The sequence below is a fragment of the Pteropus alecto genome, unplaced genomic scaffold (genome assembly GCF_000325575.1).
Source record: "Pteropus alecto unplaced genomic scaffold, ASM32557v1 scaffold23, whole genome shotgun sequence".
NCBI lineage: Eukaryota > Metazoa > Chordata > Mammalia > Chiroptera > Pteropodidae > Pteropus > Pteropus alecto.
This window is the reverse complement of record NW_006435837.1, coordinates 5000304-5013960: the sequence shown is the minus strand read 5'-3', so window position 1 is coordinate 5013960 and position 13657 is coordinate 5000304. Positions and strand designations below refer to the sequence as shown.

Below are 13657 nucleotides of genomic sequence, written 5' to 3'. Positions count from 1 at the left end.
GACATGAATTTTGGGGGACACTATTCAATCCAGCACATCAAGTATATCCCTGCCAGGAGAACTTCCATTTTGATAAGGCATCAACGAGAATAGAATTGTCCACTCGTGTCTATTGATGGGAAGAGTTTTCCATACATTAAGTTATATACTTTCCGAACCTTCTTCCTCCTCCACTACTCACATATTTCTGGTACTAGGTGTTGTAGGTCCAGTTGATATCTCAGTATGGCTGGGAGTCATAATGTATCCTGAGTCTTTGTGACACAATGCTGCATGTGTTGGCACAGTGGGTAGCAGAAGGATTCCAGAGCCACTCATAATGGAATGGCCAGCGATAAATGAACTATACACACAAGTCACTATGAACCACATAATTATCTCCCACTAAGGGTAAACTAAGTGTACCCCCAACTCAAATTCAACCTCATCCTGATCTCAAAAGTATCCTGGACACTTCAACATCAGACTTGAAGGGAAGTATAACAGAGAAAAAATGGAATTTGAGACAGAGGACTTAACTGATTGTGTTTAGAACATCTTATTTTTGCAAATTTTACAAAAATACATGACATATGACACATTGATAAAGCCCCTACCAGGGGCTTGGAAGGGGTCTGTGCAGATGAGGGGCCTCAAAGCTTAAGCTTTGTTAGCACATGCTGGTTAACTTTTTTGATAGGGCTATCAAACTGTCAAACCAGGGAAAGGCCATAGACTGTGTATCTGGATTTCAGCAAAGTAGTTAGCCAAGATCTTCATCAAATCTTTACATATAAACAAATATGGCCAGTTGGATGGAAGTGAACATCCACATCTCAAGAGGGTTGACGGTGGATCCGTGGGAACCTGAAAAGATGCTCTGGGTTATCCCACCTCATCTACTCCATTCCAGCCATACTGGCCCCTTTGCTTTTCTCCCTCTATGCCAGGTACACTCCTGACTCAGGTCCTTTGAATTTTCTGTCCCCTCTGATTAAAACGCTCTTCTCCCCCACCCCATATCTACATGCTGGCTTTCTCAATTCTTTGAGGGAAACTGTACTATGGCAGACAGCTGCCCACCAAAATTCATGATCCTCTTCTATAGTATAGAATTATTGCTAGAAAGTAGCAAATTTTCTGTTGCATCTAGGTGATAAGTTGACTCACTCATCCCTGTATGCCTGGAACTTTCCTGGTTTGGGCACTGAAAGTCCCACATCTTAGAAAACCCCTCAGTATGGCAAACTGGTATAGTTGGTCACATTATACATGGCTGAGTTTAGGCCAAGCAAATGCTGGTGAAAAATATTAAGCCATTTCCAGGCCTAACCCATAGACCATAGAAACCTTTTGAACGATCTTTCTTTTCTCCCATATGCTATCTAATGTCAATGCCCAGGGCAACTCTCCCATTTCTGTGCTGTGGATGACAGAGCCTCCATTAGTTTGTGGCCCTGAATGACCACATGGAACAGATCTCACCTAATGAGTCCACAGTCCCTCCCCACAACCCAGAGATTAGAGTAAGAAATAAACCATTGTGTTTAGCCACTGAGATTTGAGGGCTTATTTGTTATATCAGCTAGCATTACATTAATTAATATAGTTGTTTTCTCAGTGAGACCTTCCCAGACCACTGTATTTTAAATGACAATGACTTTCTCTCCACTTCCGCTGCCTATTTTCCACTCTTGTTTAATTTTTCTCCATAGATTTATCACTATCTGATGTAGCATTTAGGCTTCATGAAGACAAGAAATGTGTCTGTTGTGTTTACTACTGTATCTCTAACATCTAGAAGAGCACTGTCCAATAGAACTTTCTGTGACGATGAACATATTCTATATCTGTGCTGTCTAATATGGCAGCCACTAGCCACATGTATCTATTGAGCATTGAAATGTGGCTAGTATGACTGAGGAACTGAATTTCTAATTTTATTTCATTTTATTTCATTTAAATTTAAATAGTCAGATATGACTAATGGCTATCGTATTGTATGGTGCAGATACCTGAGTGATTCACCGAGATCGTCATATGCTTTATAAGTTTATTATTCTATGAGTGGCTAGCTCAACATTTGAAACAAACTAAAATTTTCACCTTTTTCCATGAATTTTAGTTAGACAAGATCCATTTCTAGAGCATGTTATATTCAATCTGGGTGGGGGAATTCCTTCACCACCATTTACAACAGCAAAGCCGAAAACATCAGAGAAGAAAGTTTTAGTGCTTTGTGTAGTATGATCTGAGGATAGTTAGAAAGGCTTCATCTCCCAAGAGCATCCTTCCTCCCTTCTTCTCCCATAGGTCTGAGCTTAAAACTCAGAAGATGATAATTTTACCGTGGCAGAGATGGTATCTAGTCGCCAAAAACCATATTCTCATCTTCTCGGGCACATGGCCTGACTATATTTCCCAGTTTTTGTTGTTGTTGTTGTTGTTGTTGTTTTCTTTTATAGTTTGGTTTGGTCATGAGACTGAATAATAACCTGTATGCTTCCTTTGCAAGTTATTTTTTTCCTCTCTGATTTCTTTTGAGATATTCCTCTTTACTGGGGTGTTCTGTAGTTTTACCACATTTTTCTAGGTGTAGAGTTATTTTAATTTATCTTGCTTGAGCCATGGTATGCTTTGCTTAGTCTAAAAACTCATGTCTTTTTTCAGTTCTAGAAAAATTTCAGCCTTTATCACTTGGAATATTGCTTCTCTTCCATTTCCCTGTAATTTTTCATTCTGCAACTTAGATATATGTTGGAACTTCTTCCAAATCACTTTCATAGTTTCTCTCTCTCTCTCTCTCTCTCTCTCTCTCTCTCTCTCTCTCTCTCCCTCTCCACACCGCCCCACCCTATGCCACATTTGGGTAATTTTCTCATATATACCATCAAACTCACTAATTTTTTCCTACACCTTTGTCTAGACTGTTTAGCCTGTCAATTAATTTCCATGACTCTATTTTTCATTATTAGAAACTGTTTAGTTCTCATTCAAATATTTCTGGCCTTTTTTCATATTATTTTGTGCTTTCATTTTGGTTTCTCTTCTCTCTTTTATGTCTTCGACTATTTAAAATATACTTATTTTATAATGTTTTTAGGATTATTCTATTATATTCAACTTGGGGTGCTAATTCTCTTGCTTTCTGAGTTTTCTAACTCTTCCTCACAGTGGGTGCATTATTCTATACATTCATATCTTTCATTGTGAATTTTTCTTCAGCAGGTTGTTTTTTCCCCACTGGGGTCCTGTGAGGTGTGAAAATGGACCTGTAGAGTGGTTCTACATTTGTATCAACTGGGAATTCTGGAGGTTTCAAAAGTTCTAGATCTATTTTTATGTTAGTCGTTTGGCTTGGGTTTCCTGCGTCATAGAGGTAGTGTGGATTTAAATTCTACATTGAACAGGGTATACTCCTGGGTTTTTCATTTCCTGCAGATGACACCTTTCCACCCAATGGCTCAGACACCAGCCTCCTCATTACTTCCCTGGACTGGAGTTGCTTCCAGTCCCCTTTTCAGAACCTGGATTGGAGAGCTGTCTGAGATACTTGCTCCCCTGCACCATCAAGGTCTGGAGGCTTGCACACAGATATTAGAATCCCAGCCCCCAGCCTGTATCTGGGTGTGAAATCTTGGTGGTCCTGAGGTACCTGTTTAGTGTTACTGCTCTGACTTCAATTCTTTTCTTCCAGTCTGGCACTTGGAGGTTCCGTTCTTATTTTTTTCTGAGCTCATTTATATATTTAAATTGTGGGGATAATGTTTTCTCAGTATTTCTGTGTGTTCGTAATAGGTCTTACTCATGAGCTCAGTCTGTCTTATTGCTGGAAGTAGTCTGCTGTTGATTATTTTTAGAATGTCTCGGAAGAACTCTCCAATCTCTCTTTTCTCTGATTTACTTCCAGAATTCTTGAATGGGGACTGGTGGGGTAAAGGGGGGATGATCTATGTGACATTCCTAATATAGACTGCGTACCCTATTATGCAAACAAATCACAGAAACACATAATTTATGTAAAATTAGTCTCAAAAAGACATGATATACTTGTGTATGCTCTTAATTATATACAATGTAAATGTCAGACAGTAGCATAAAAATTAGGGTCAGAAAACAGTGACCTTTGCATTCTGCCAAATATGTCCTTGGGATAAATTGCATTTTTATTGCATTATATTATATTACATCACTGCAGTTATATGAGACTCTTGTTGGAATTTTGAATACTTCTCCTTATCATTTTAAATATGCATGCATGTTATATATGGCAATTTAAGTGTTCTATAAACAAAATTCATTGTATAAAAATAAAATTGAAAAATGTGATAATTCAATAATGCCTAGAAATATGTTGCAAAATAATACAATACAAAAGAAATTATATGGCTTTTAAGAGTACATATCTAAAGCAAATCAGACCATCACATTGAGACTTGGACAAAGGATAACTTTTATTCAATATATCAATATTCCAAGAGAAAAATAAAAAGAAGGAAGAAATTCTCAAAAACAACAAAAAAATGATTTTTGATAGCTTTCAAATTTCTACCAATTTTAGTAGTGTATACTAATTATGGCTTGAAACTACTCATAGTGTGTTGTAAACAGTGATTAAGGTGTAACGGAAAGTTGTATTTTTCATGTTATGTGGTTCTGAAAAAAATGGTAAAAAGGATCTTTTTGGCTTTTCTCAGCTCCCTTGAGAAAAATGCTGATAAGAAAGAAAGGGAGAGAAAAAAAATGCTAGAATTCTATAACACAAACAAGACACACAAGCCATTTTCCTAACTTCACACTGTTCAGGAGAGTGACAAAACACCAATTTCCACAAGATGGTCTGTTTTACAAATATGGAACACTTCCCATTCAAATAGGTATCTGGGGCATTCTGGGTAAGGCAGCCAAAACGGGTAGCAACAGCATGTAAATTAAAATGCAAACTTCCCCATCCTGAGTACTCATCCGTGCCACTCACACACTGCAGAAAAGATGCCAGACCTTCCACTGACATAAATCTCGCATCTGTAGCCTGCTGCGAGATCTCTGAAAAGCACCACTTCCAGCATGTAGGGTTCCTTTGTTGGTGACATGCAGTTGAAAGAAGGAAATAACATACCATTTGGTGTCCTCCAGGCAGGTCTGCGAACAGACTTATACTGGGGCCCTGTACCACTTTTTCAAGATGTTCAAGATCTGCATGTGCTATATGCTGCAACATACAAGTGGCATATAAACAAACCTGTGTTGATTTCCAGGAAAATATAATTACCATTTCAGAAGAACCATCACATTTGTCTCAACTGAAATGATTTGCAAAATGAAGAATTGCAGCTTGTCAGTATGGCTTGTAAGGCAACCACCTGATCTCCAGAAGTACGGACATAGCTGCATCTTCAAAGGATGCCTGGGCTATTGTAGCAGACACTGTCAGGATTTTGCTGTCTCCTTGTCCTTACCACTTCAGTGCCTTTCAGCCTGGTTTCCACTTGCCAGAACCTGCATTTATTTGCCTTTTCTGGCCCTGAAGTCTGCACTGCCCTCCCACGCAGCAGGCTGGAAATGCTGGAGAATGAATGCCAGTTGCCCACAGTGATCGATTGGCTTGATACCACACTCTTCACTGGCTGCCTACTCTTCCTTGTTTCACTTTCCTGCTCCCCTCCACTGTTTCCTTAGACTGGCTCTCAAATCAGCCACATGTACTCAAGTCCTTTTTTCCAAGTTAGCCTCTGGAGGAAACTAGGCTAGGACAATTATCTTCTCCCAGAGGTCCTGGCAACTTAGTGTTTTGGGAGACTTCACGATGTCAAGGTTTCAGCTGAGAAGGACATATATTAGAATATTAGAATATTGTATCAATTGAGCACATGTTTTCTAGTTTACCACTCATCTTAAAAGTTATTTTTGCATTCCAAATTCACATCCGTATACCTAGCATGTCTTCATTCTTTACTGTTTAGATCAGCCTTGCTGCAAGGTTCCTATGTTTCTAGCTTGCCACAAGTTCCCCAGTGTGTAAAGCATCCACAGCCTGCCTTTATAAGATGGTGAAGCCACTAATAGTCATGATACTAGACAATCAACCATTTTAAAACATAGCCCCAATGGATAAAACTGGACTGTGTTTAGAAGCAAAGTTACGAGTGGAGAAAAGGCCAGAGTGGAATTAATATTGATCCACATATCTTGGAATTTAAAGTACCAGTGAAAATAATTAGGCTCTTTTGTTTGAAAGTAACAGAGAGTCACTCTGGTTGCGTTGGGTCTTGTGGGCCTAAGAACACATGTAAAAATAATCATCTTCCTCACCATCAATTTGACAAATGTTTATTGAACACTTAATATGTGGGAGGTACTATTCTAAGTGTTTTACATGTATTAACTTATTTAATCTCCACAAAACGCTGAGAAGTAGGCATTATGATTATCCATGGTTTGTAGATGGGAGAACTGAGAAATTAAATAAAGGTAACAGTACTCTTCACCTTGTGCTCGCACCTAGAAGGGAAAGCAAGAATGGAAGCATGGGTGACCTCAGGGGAGCTGAAATGGTGTTGGGGGATGCTCTTCATTTGCAGCTCATGGCTATGTGGCCTCCTTCTCGGGCTCTGCCATTTCTATGACTCTTAGACTTTGAACACTGTGTTAGGCTCCATATTTGAAGAAGGGTGAATAAGGTGACAGGCTTTTTTTCCTTTGTAAACTTTTAAAATTGAAGAAGAACATACATAATGACAAGTGCACAAATCCTATGTGTACAGCTCATTGAATTTTTATAAAGTAAATACGTCTGTGTAACTACCAGCCAGATCAAGATATATAGTGAGAGGTTTTCCGAGGGTTCTGGAAGTGCTCATTCCCATTCTGTAGTTCATAGGTCATAAGATCATAGAAGACACTTTTGAAACATTTGGGCCAATGGCATCATTTTTGCATATACGATACCCCAGAGTGGTCAAGTATTACACACGAAGCTATGCAGTTAGAGAACATCTGTTTTTTTTTGTTTGTTTGTTTTGTTCTAATATATCAGAAAGTTTTTTATGTTGCTTAACTAAGTCAATGCCTGTGGATCAACCATCCCACCTACCCACTTCTATGCACTTGTTTTATATGTCATATTAACTTTTCTTATTTTGTGTTCACTTTGTGGTCAAACCACCTAGGACCGTGATTTCTCCTAGGATCTCTGTGCCTGGTACATGAAAAGATAGCTCTACCCTGACTTCAGTGGCCAGTGACAGCCCGTAGACAGGTAATGCATGTCATCAGAGAGCATGGGGTTGGTGCTCTACTTTTCCACAGAGCATCTGCCACCACCCTTCTCGCTCCTGTTAGCATTCTGAGAAATCAGAACTTGTTCCATGTAAGGTTCTTAGGACAGAGATGACTTGATGACCATCCGAACTGGCCTTCCTCTCCATAATGGAAAGCAGCTGCCTGGCCAGAGAGTCCATTTCCCAGGGCCTTGGGAGGTGGCCATTTGACTGCTTTTTACCAGTGGAATGGGAGTGGAAATACACTTTTCGCTTCTGGGCCAAGGTGGTTAAGAAGCAAGTGTACTTTCTTCAGGTTCTCTTTCTTCAGCTATTGACTTGAGGGCCTAGCTTAAGCTTGGGCCCCTGAGAGGCTGTGGAGGGTCACCTGTTAAACAAGAGCACTGGTATTAGACTTGACATTACTGGGAAATGAATGGCTGGTGTGTTCATCTACTGAGATTCTAATGTTACTATAACTAATATAGTCATAGCAGGGATGGTGGAGGGGATCTCGACCTTTTCAAAGGCCATTTTTTAAATCATCTCTTGCTTTTTCTAGCTACTGAAGGCCACAGCAACCAGAACTCCTTATGTGTATAGGAAGGACAATTCCTACATATTACATGCAGAAAGGAACTAATAAGAAACTAATCATTTTACAAATAAGAACACATTTTCTAGAGCTATGTACCTTTTTCAAGATTGTTTTTAGGAATCCCTGAGGCAGTGGGGAAATATTGGTCATGGAAGAACAAGGAAAGCCCGGATTTCAGTTGCCGAGCTCAGCTTGGCCCTCTACACTTCTTTATTTGCTGAAACATTGGCCTGCCACCTGTATCTGTGATATAGTCTTTAGCATCAGAAATTTCTCTTTTGGAAAGTTTGGCAATAAAGAAAGTGACCTTTATTCATAGCATTCTCTGATCCATTTAAATAAGACACGTTTTTCTATAATGGAAACTTTAAAAAAAAGGAACACATAAAATATGACATGGGTGTGCCCTTTATTATGCTGATATTGGGAGATAATCAACAGCAATGAGGCCACTGTTTTATTAACAGTTTTCATCTCATACAGCCACAGTGGGAGCACCAAGAGAATAGCTTCTGGCATTAGACTGCCTGAGTTCAGACCCTGTCTCTACCACTTACAAACCAAGTGACCTTGGGCAAGTTACTTATGCCTCTATGCCTCAGTATCCATCTATAAATGGAGACCACCAGATGTCTACCTCTTAATATTGTGAGAATTAAATTATTTAATACAGGTAAAGCTGTTGGAAGAGTGCCTGGCACTTAGGAAGCCCTCAATAAATGTCAACTGTTGATATTACAATGGTTTGAGGCCCCGATTTGTCTGTAGTATGTATGAATTTGTGTCATAATATAAAAAGAAAAGCAAAGAATTGCCTCACTGGGTCAGATATGGGGTCCTTTCTGTTTCTCCCAAGAATACCAAAAGGCAGCCCTCTGGGGCTGGGGAGTGGGAGGGCTGGAGGCTTCTATTTTGACACTAAGCCTAAGTTGAATTAGTACTACACATGTTTAAGAAATTTACTGTCTATGGTCATGCTGCCCTGAACAAGCCCGATCCCCTCTCATCTCAGAAGCTAAGCAGGGTCGGGCCTGGTTAGTACTTGGATGGGAGACCACCTAGGAAGACCAGGTGCTGTAGGTGTTAAAAAAAAGAAAAGAAAAGAAAAAGAAATTTACTAACATGCATTGAGAATTTCAAATACACTTGACTTACTCAATTTTGGGGGGATGAATCTAAAATATATTCTAATGTACCTTATTTGCTCTAAATACAGAAAAGGTTATAAGGTACAAAGGTGTCATTTCAGAGTGATTTTATAATAGCTGGATATAGGAGCTGCTCAGGGTTCTAATAGGATATAATTTTTAAAAACGTGGCAAATCCTGTTGCTAAAACTTACACAGGAAAATAGCGATTAGAAAAACTGCAATGACATGAAATATGCTTATGATATAATGTTAAGAAGGAAAAAGCAGTATTCAAAATCATATTTAAAATGTGACTATAATTGAAAAAATAACGAAAACATTATACTAGAAAAGAGACCAGAAAAAGGACCTAAGCTGGAGTTGGATCTTTGGACTTGGGTGCTAGGGAGTAAGGTCTGAGCCAAATCAGTCTCTCATTTCTAGAGAGGTAAGGCTATGCCAGTGTCCTTGGGATGGCCGACAACTAAATCTAGGGCGGCCAAGTAAAGCATCAAGTTTAAAGGCTACAGAGCACGTCAGCTTCTGGATGTGAAGACTGGAGTTAGAGTCCTTCAGGGAGAGACAAAACGGGTCCTAAGAGAAGGACACTAGTAGTTTAAGGGGGTGTTGGGGAGTTTGGCTGGTTTAAAGGGCCAGTGAGAAGGCACAGAGGAAGGAAATAACCCTAAATAGCAGCATTAACCTTAAATATGTTTGGATGATGGGTCCTACTTTTGATGCTCTTTCCCAATTTGTATCTAATTCTCCAATTTTCTTTGTTAAACATGTATTAGTTTTATAATGGAAATAAATTTATTTTATAAAAGCCGATGATGGTTGTAGATAGCTAATACCTTTATACATGTAAACTGGAATTGAACAATTAAGTAAATGGATGACAGATGGTGGGAGCCAGCTTTTTCACTGTTGAATGGAAATTTACAGATCAGCAAGGGGAGGAGGCTGGAATGATCCATGTGGTAATAGATTAGTTGTAGACATCAGTATGAACTAATGTTTAGCTTAATATAGATATAGATAGATGATAGATGATATAGACATATAGATAGATGATAGATGGATGATAGATAGATAGACAGATAGATAGATGTAAATAGATATGTATGTATGTATGGGTTAGTACAGACACATATATTTCTTTGCTCTGTCAGCTGAGAGGGCCAAAAGAAACAACACCCCAGTAACAACGAACAAACCTAGTGCCCAGATTCTCGTTTCTCACACCATTCTCCAGTTAAAAGAGCCAGGGCTCCTTGGAGAAATGGTTTATTCTAGAACTGGGGGCAGGAAATATACAAGATGAACCTGGAGTATCGTCTAGTGCCAGAAATTAAGGAAATGTGCGCGCGTGTGCGTGCACACACACACACACACACACCACATTAATAGGGGTATGTCAAGCGGTCACAAGAGTCAAATGAAAGAACTCCCAATGGCCAAAGCTGGAATAACTTGAACAAAAAAAATAGATAAATTAATATTGGATTATAATTCAAAGTAAAAATAAATATCCCTGAGTCCCTACTGATATAAATAAATAATTGACTATCATAATAAATAAAGGAGAAGAGACAAGTCTGCTGTGCAGAAAAATTCCAAGTAAATTATATAGATACCCTCAGGGAGGTGGAGTATAACCCCCCACTCCTTAGGTGTGGGCTGTGCATAGTGACTTCCTTCTAAGGTAGACAGTATGGAAAAGGGGAAAAATGACTAACTTTACAGTGGAGAGACCTGACAAATTACTTCGGCCAGGTGATGAAGGCCAATGCCAACAATCATCAATCATGTTGATAGTACGGATCCTTGATATGATACTACAAAAATGACACTTTATCTCTGTGATCTTCTTCCCCAAACCCATAACTCCCATCCAATCATAAGAAAATATCAGACAAATCCCAATGGTGTGTGTGTGGGGGGGTGGGCATTGTACAATACACCTGACCAGTCCTCCTTGAACCTGCCAAGGTCAATGAAAACAAGGAAAATCTGAGAAACTGTCACAGCCAAGAGGAGCCTAAGGAGACATGAGAACGAAATGTAATGTGGGATTCTGTTATCCAGAAAAGGGCATTAAGTAAAAGCTCAGGAAATCTGAAAAATTTGTGGATTTCAGTTAATAATAATGTATTGATATTGGTTCATGAATTGTAACAAATATATCGCATTAATGTAAGGTGTCAATAATAGAGAAAGCGGTGTGCAAGAGGTAGGGATATGGAAAACTCTTTGTACTACCTGCCTAACTTTTCTGTAAATCTAAAACTATTCTAAAAAATAAAATATATTGAATTCTCATTATTCACGATATTTATATTCTATAAAGTCACTGTGAACACTGAATTGGTGAATATTGAGCCGTTACCCCTAGCTGTGAGCCTCTGGTCACAACATTTTTGGATCAGTACATAACCTTATTTTACATGTGTTTCTATTTAAAGATACCTTATTTAATATGTATTATTGATTCATGAATATTTAATTCCTGGTGAATAGCTCTAACTCATCACTGAAAGAAGCTTATCTAAGAACAGGTAGTTTCTCCATAAGGCACATCTCAGCATTCTTGCTCTTAGGAACACTAGACAGCACTTCAACAATATGCTTGGGTGCCATTTTAAGCAATGAAATCATCCACAAAAGGCACACAACGTGGCACAGACCACAAAAAGGACACTTGTTTATAGTATGAGAGCTGGAACAAGAGGACAGAGCATTGCCTTGTTCATCCTCAGCTGGGAACATGCATGTTGGACAACTGAAAATTTTCACCCTTTGCACATACCTTGTTCATGAATGACCACAAAAGTGCCTCGAGTACTGATTTTGGGATTCGAGATAAATTTTAACAAGTAGGCGAATTCACAGGTACTGAATCTATAAATAATAAGAATCAATTGTATATTAATTTTTAAAAGCCTATGAATATGTTCCTCAATAGTCTAGTTCCTCTCCACAACCTGCCACAGATCTGATTTTTGAATTTGTCTAACTTTCTGAAATGTATTTATTTATCTAGTTATTTATTTAGCCTATAACTATGCTGTACAATAGCCACACATGACTATTGATACCTTAAATGTGGTTAGTCCAAATTTAGATGTGTTATAAGGATTCACAGCAGATTCTGAAGACAGTACAAAAAAGAATGTCAATTATCTCATTAATAATTTTATATTGACTACATATTAAAATGATAATATTTTAATATAATTGATTAAATAAACTATATTATTGAAATTAATTTCACCTGTTTCTTTTTCCTTTTATAATGTGGCTGCTAGAAAATCTAAAATTACACCTGCGGCTTGCATTTTATTTTTTATTGGACAGCGCCAATTTCTGTGGAAAATAAATTTTGTCTTAATATTTGTAGCATAGGGAAGGACATAAGACTGTAGAATCACTTTATCCTTAGAGAGACCATTTAATCTCCTCCTTTTAAGATGCTAAAGCTCAGACAGGTGAAATGCTTTGTCCAACTTCACACAGCCAGTTAGTTTCTGGAAGAGCAGGACTCAGATGCCAGCCTCCTGTCATCCAGTCCAATCTCCTTCTCCGTGATCTTCTCCCCCCGCCCCCATATATCCCTACTCCACCAATAAATAAAACCAATTAGCCTACATAATCCTTTAAGAGAAAAACGTCAGATATTCCTGAATCAAAAGAGACCAGTTCATAAAATCTTACTAGATTTCTATATATAAGTAGGGCTGCCAGAGTTAGCAAATAAAAATACAGTATGCCCTGTTAAATTTGCATTTTAGATAAACAGGGAATACTATTTAGGTATAAGCATGTTCCATGAAATATTTGGGACATACTTATACCTAAATTTTATTCCTTGTTTATTTGAAATGCAAATACAACTGAGCATCCCATGATTTTAGTATAAGTATGTCCCCTGCAATATTTGGGAACATATTTATACTAAAAAAGTATGTATTGCTTATCTGAAATGCACATGTAACTGGTGTCCTGCATTTAATTTGGCAACTCCTTCTGTACAGCCTTTGAGGAAAGAAACTTTTCGCTAATTTCTCCCAGGCAAATGAGCATTTACCTTTCTGTACTCCTCTGGGGAAGAGTCCAACTTAGTGAGTTCTTCAGTGGCTCTGTAATGAACAAGGGACTCGTCAGACTTGCCTTCCCATCTGCAGGCTGTTTCGGCTGTCGATGCTATCTTTCTAAACAGCCAACTCACTCAGGAATCAAGCTACAGATCTCAACTGTCCTTCTCAACCTTCATAATCGATTTGAGTTAGGCAAGATGCCAGCTTTAAAAAAAATGCATGGAACAAACTTTTATAACTATGGATATAAGACAGAATGAAAAATCCAAGGAAACAGACGATTTTCTTTTTCATTACAGAAGCACTTCTAAATGTAACAGGAAACAATTGATACCAAACATCCCAGCCACCTCAAGATAATCATGCTAAGCGAAATAAGCCAGACAGAAAAAGTTGAAAATCACATGATATCACTTATATGTGGGATATAAACCTAAAAGCAACAAATAAACAGGGCAAACAGAGACTCATGGACATGGACTATAGACTAGTGATTACCAGAGGGTATGGGGTGGCGGAGGAGGACGGAGTGGAGAGGCAGGAGATATGGGGGAAAAAAGGGGTCAAATATGTGGTGACAGAAAAAAATCTAAC

General features: G+C 38.5%; 1 pseudogene; it reads left to right on the top strand.

Moving 5' to 3' along the window:
• The first annotated feature begins 8800 nt into the window (after positions 1-8800).
• LOC112479525 lies at positions 8801-8919 on the top strand (annotated as a pseudogene).
• The last annotated feature ends 4738 nt before the right edge of the window (positions 8920-13657 follow it).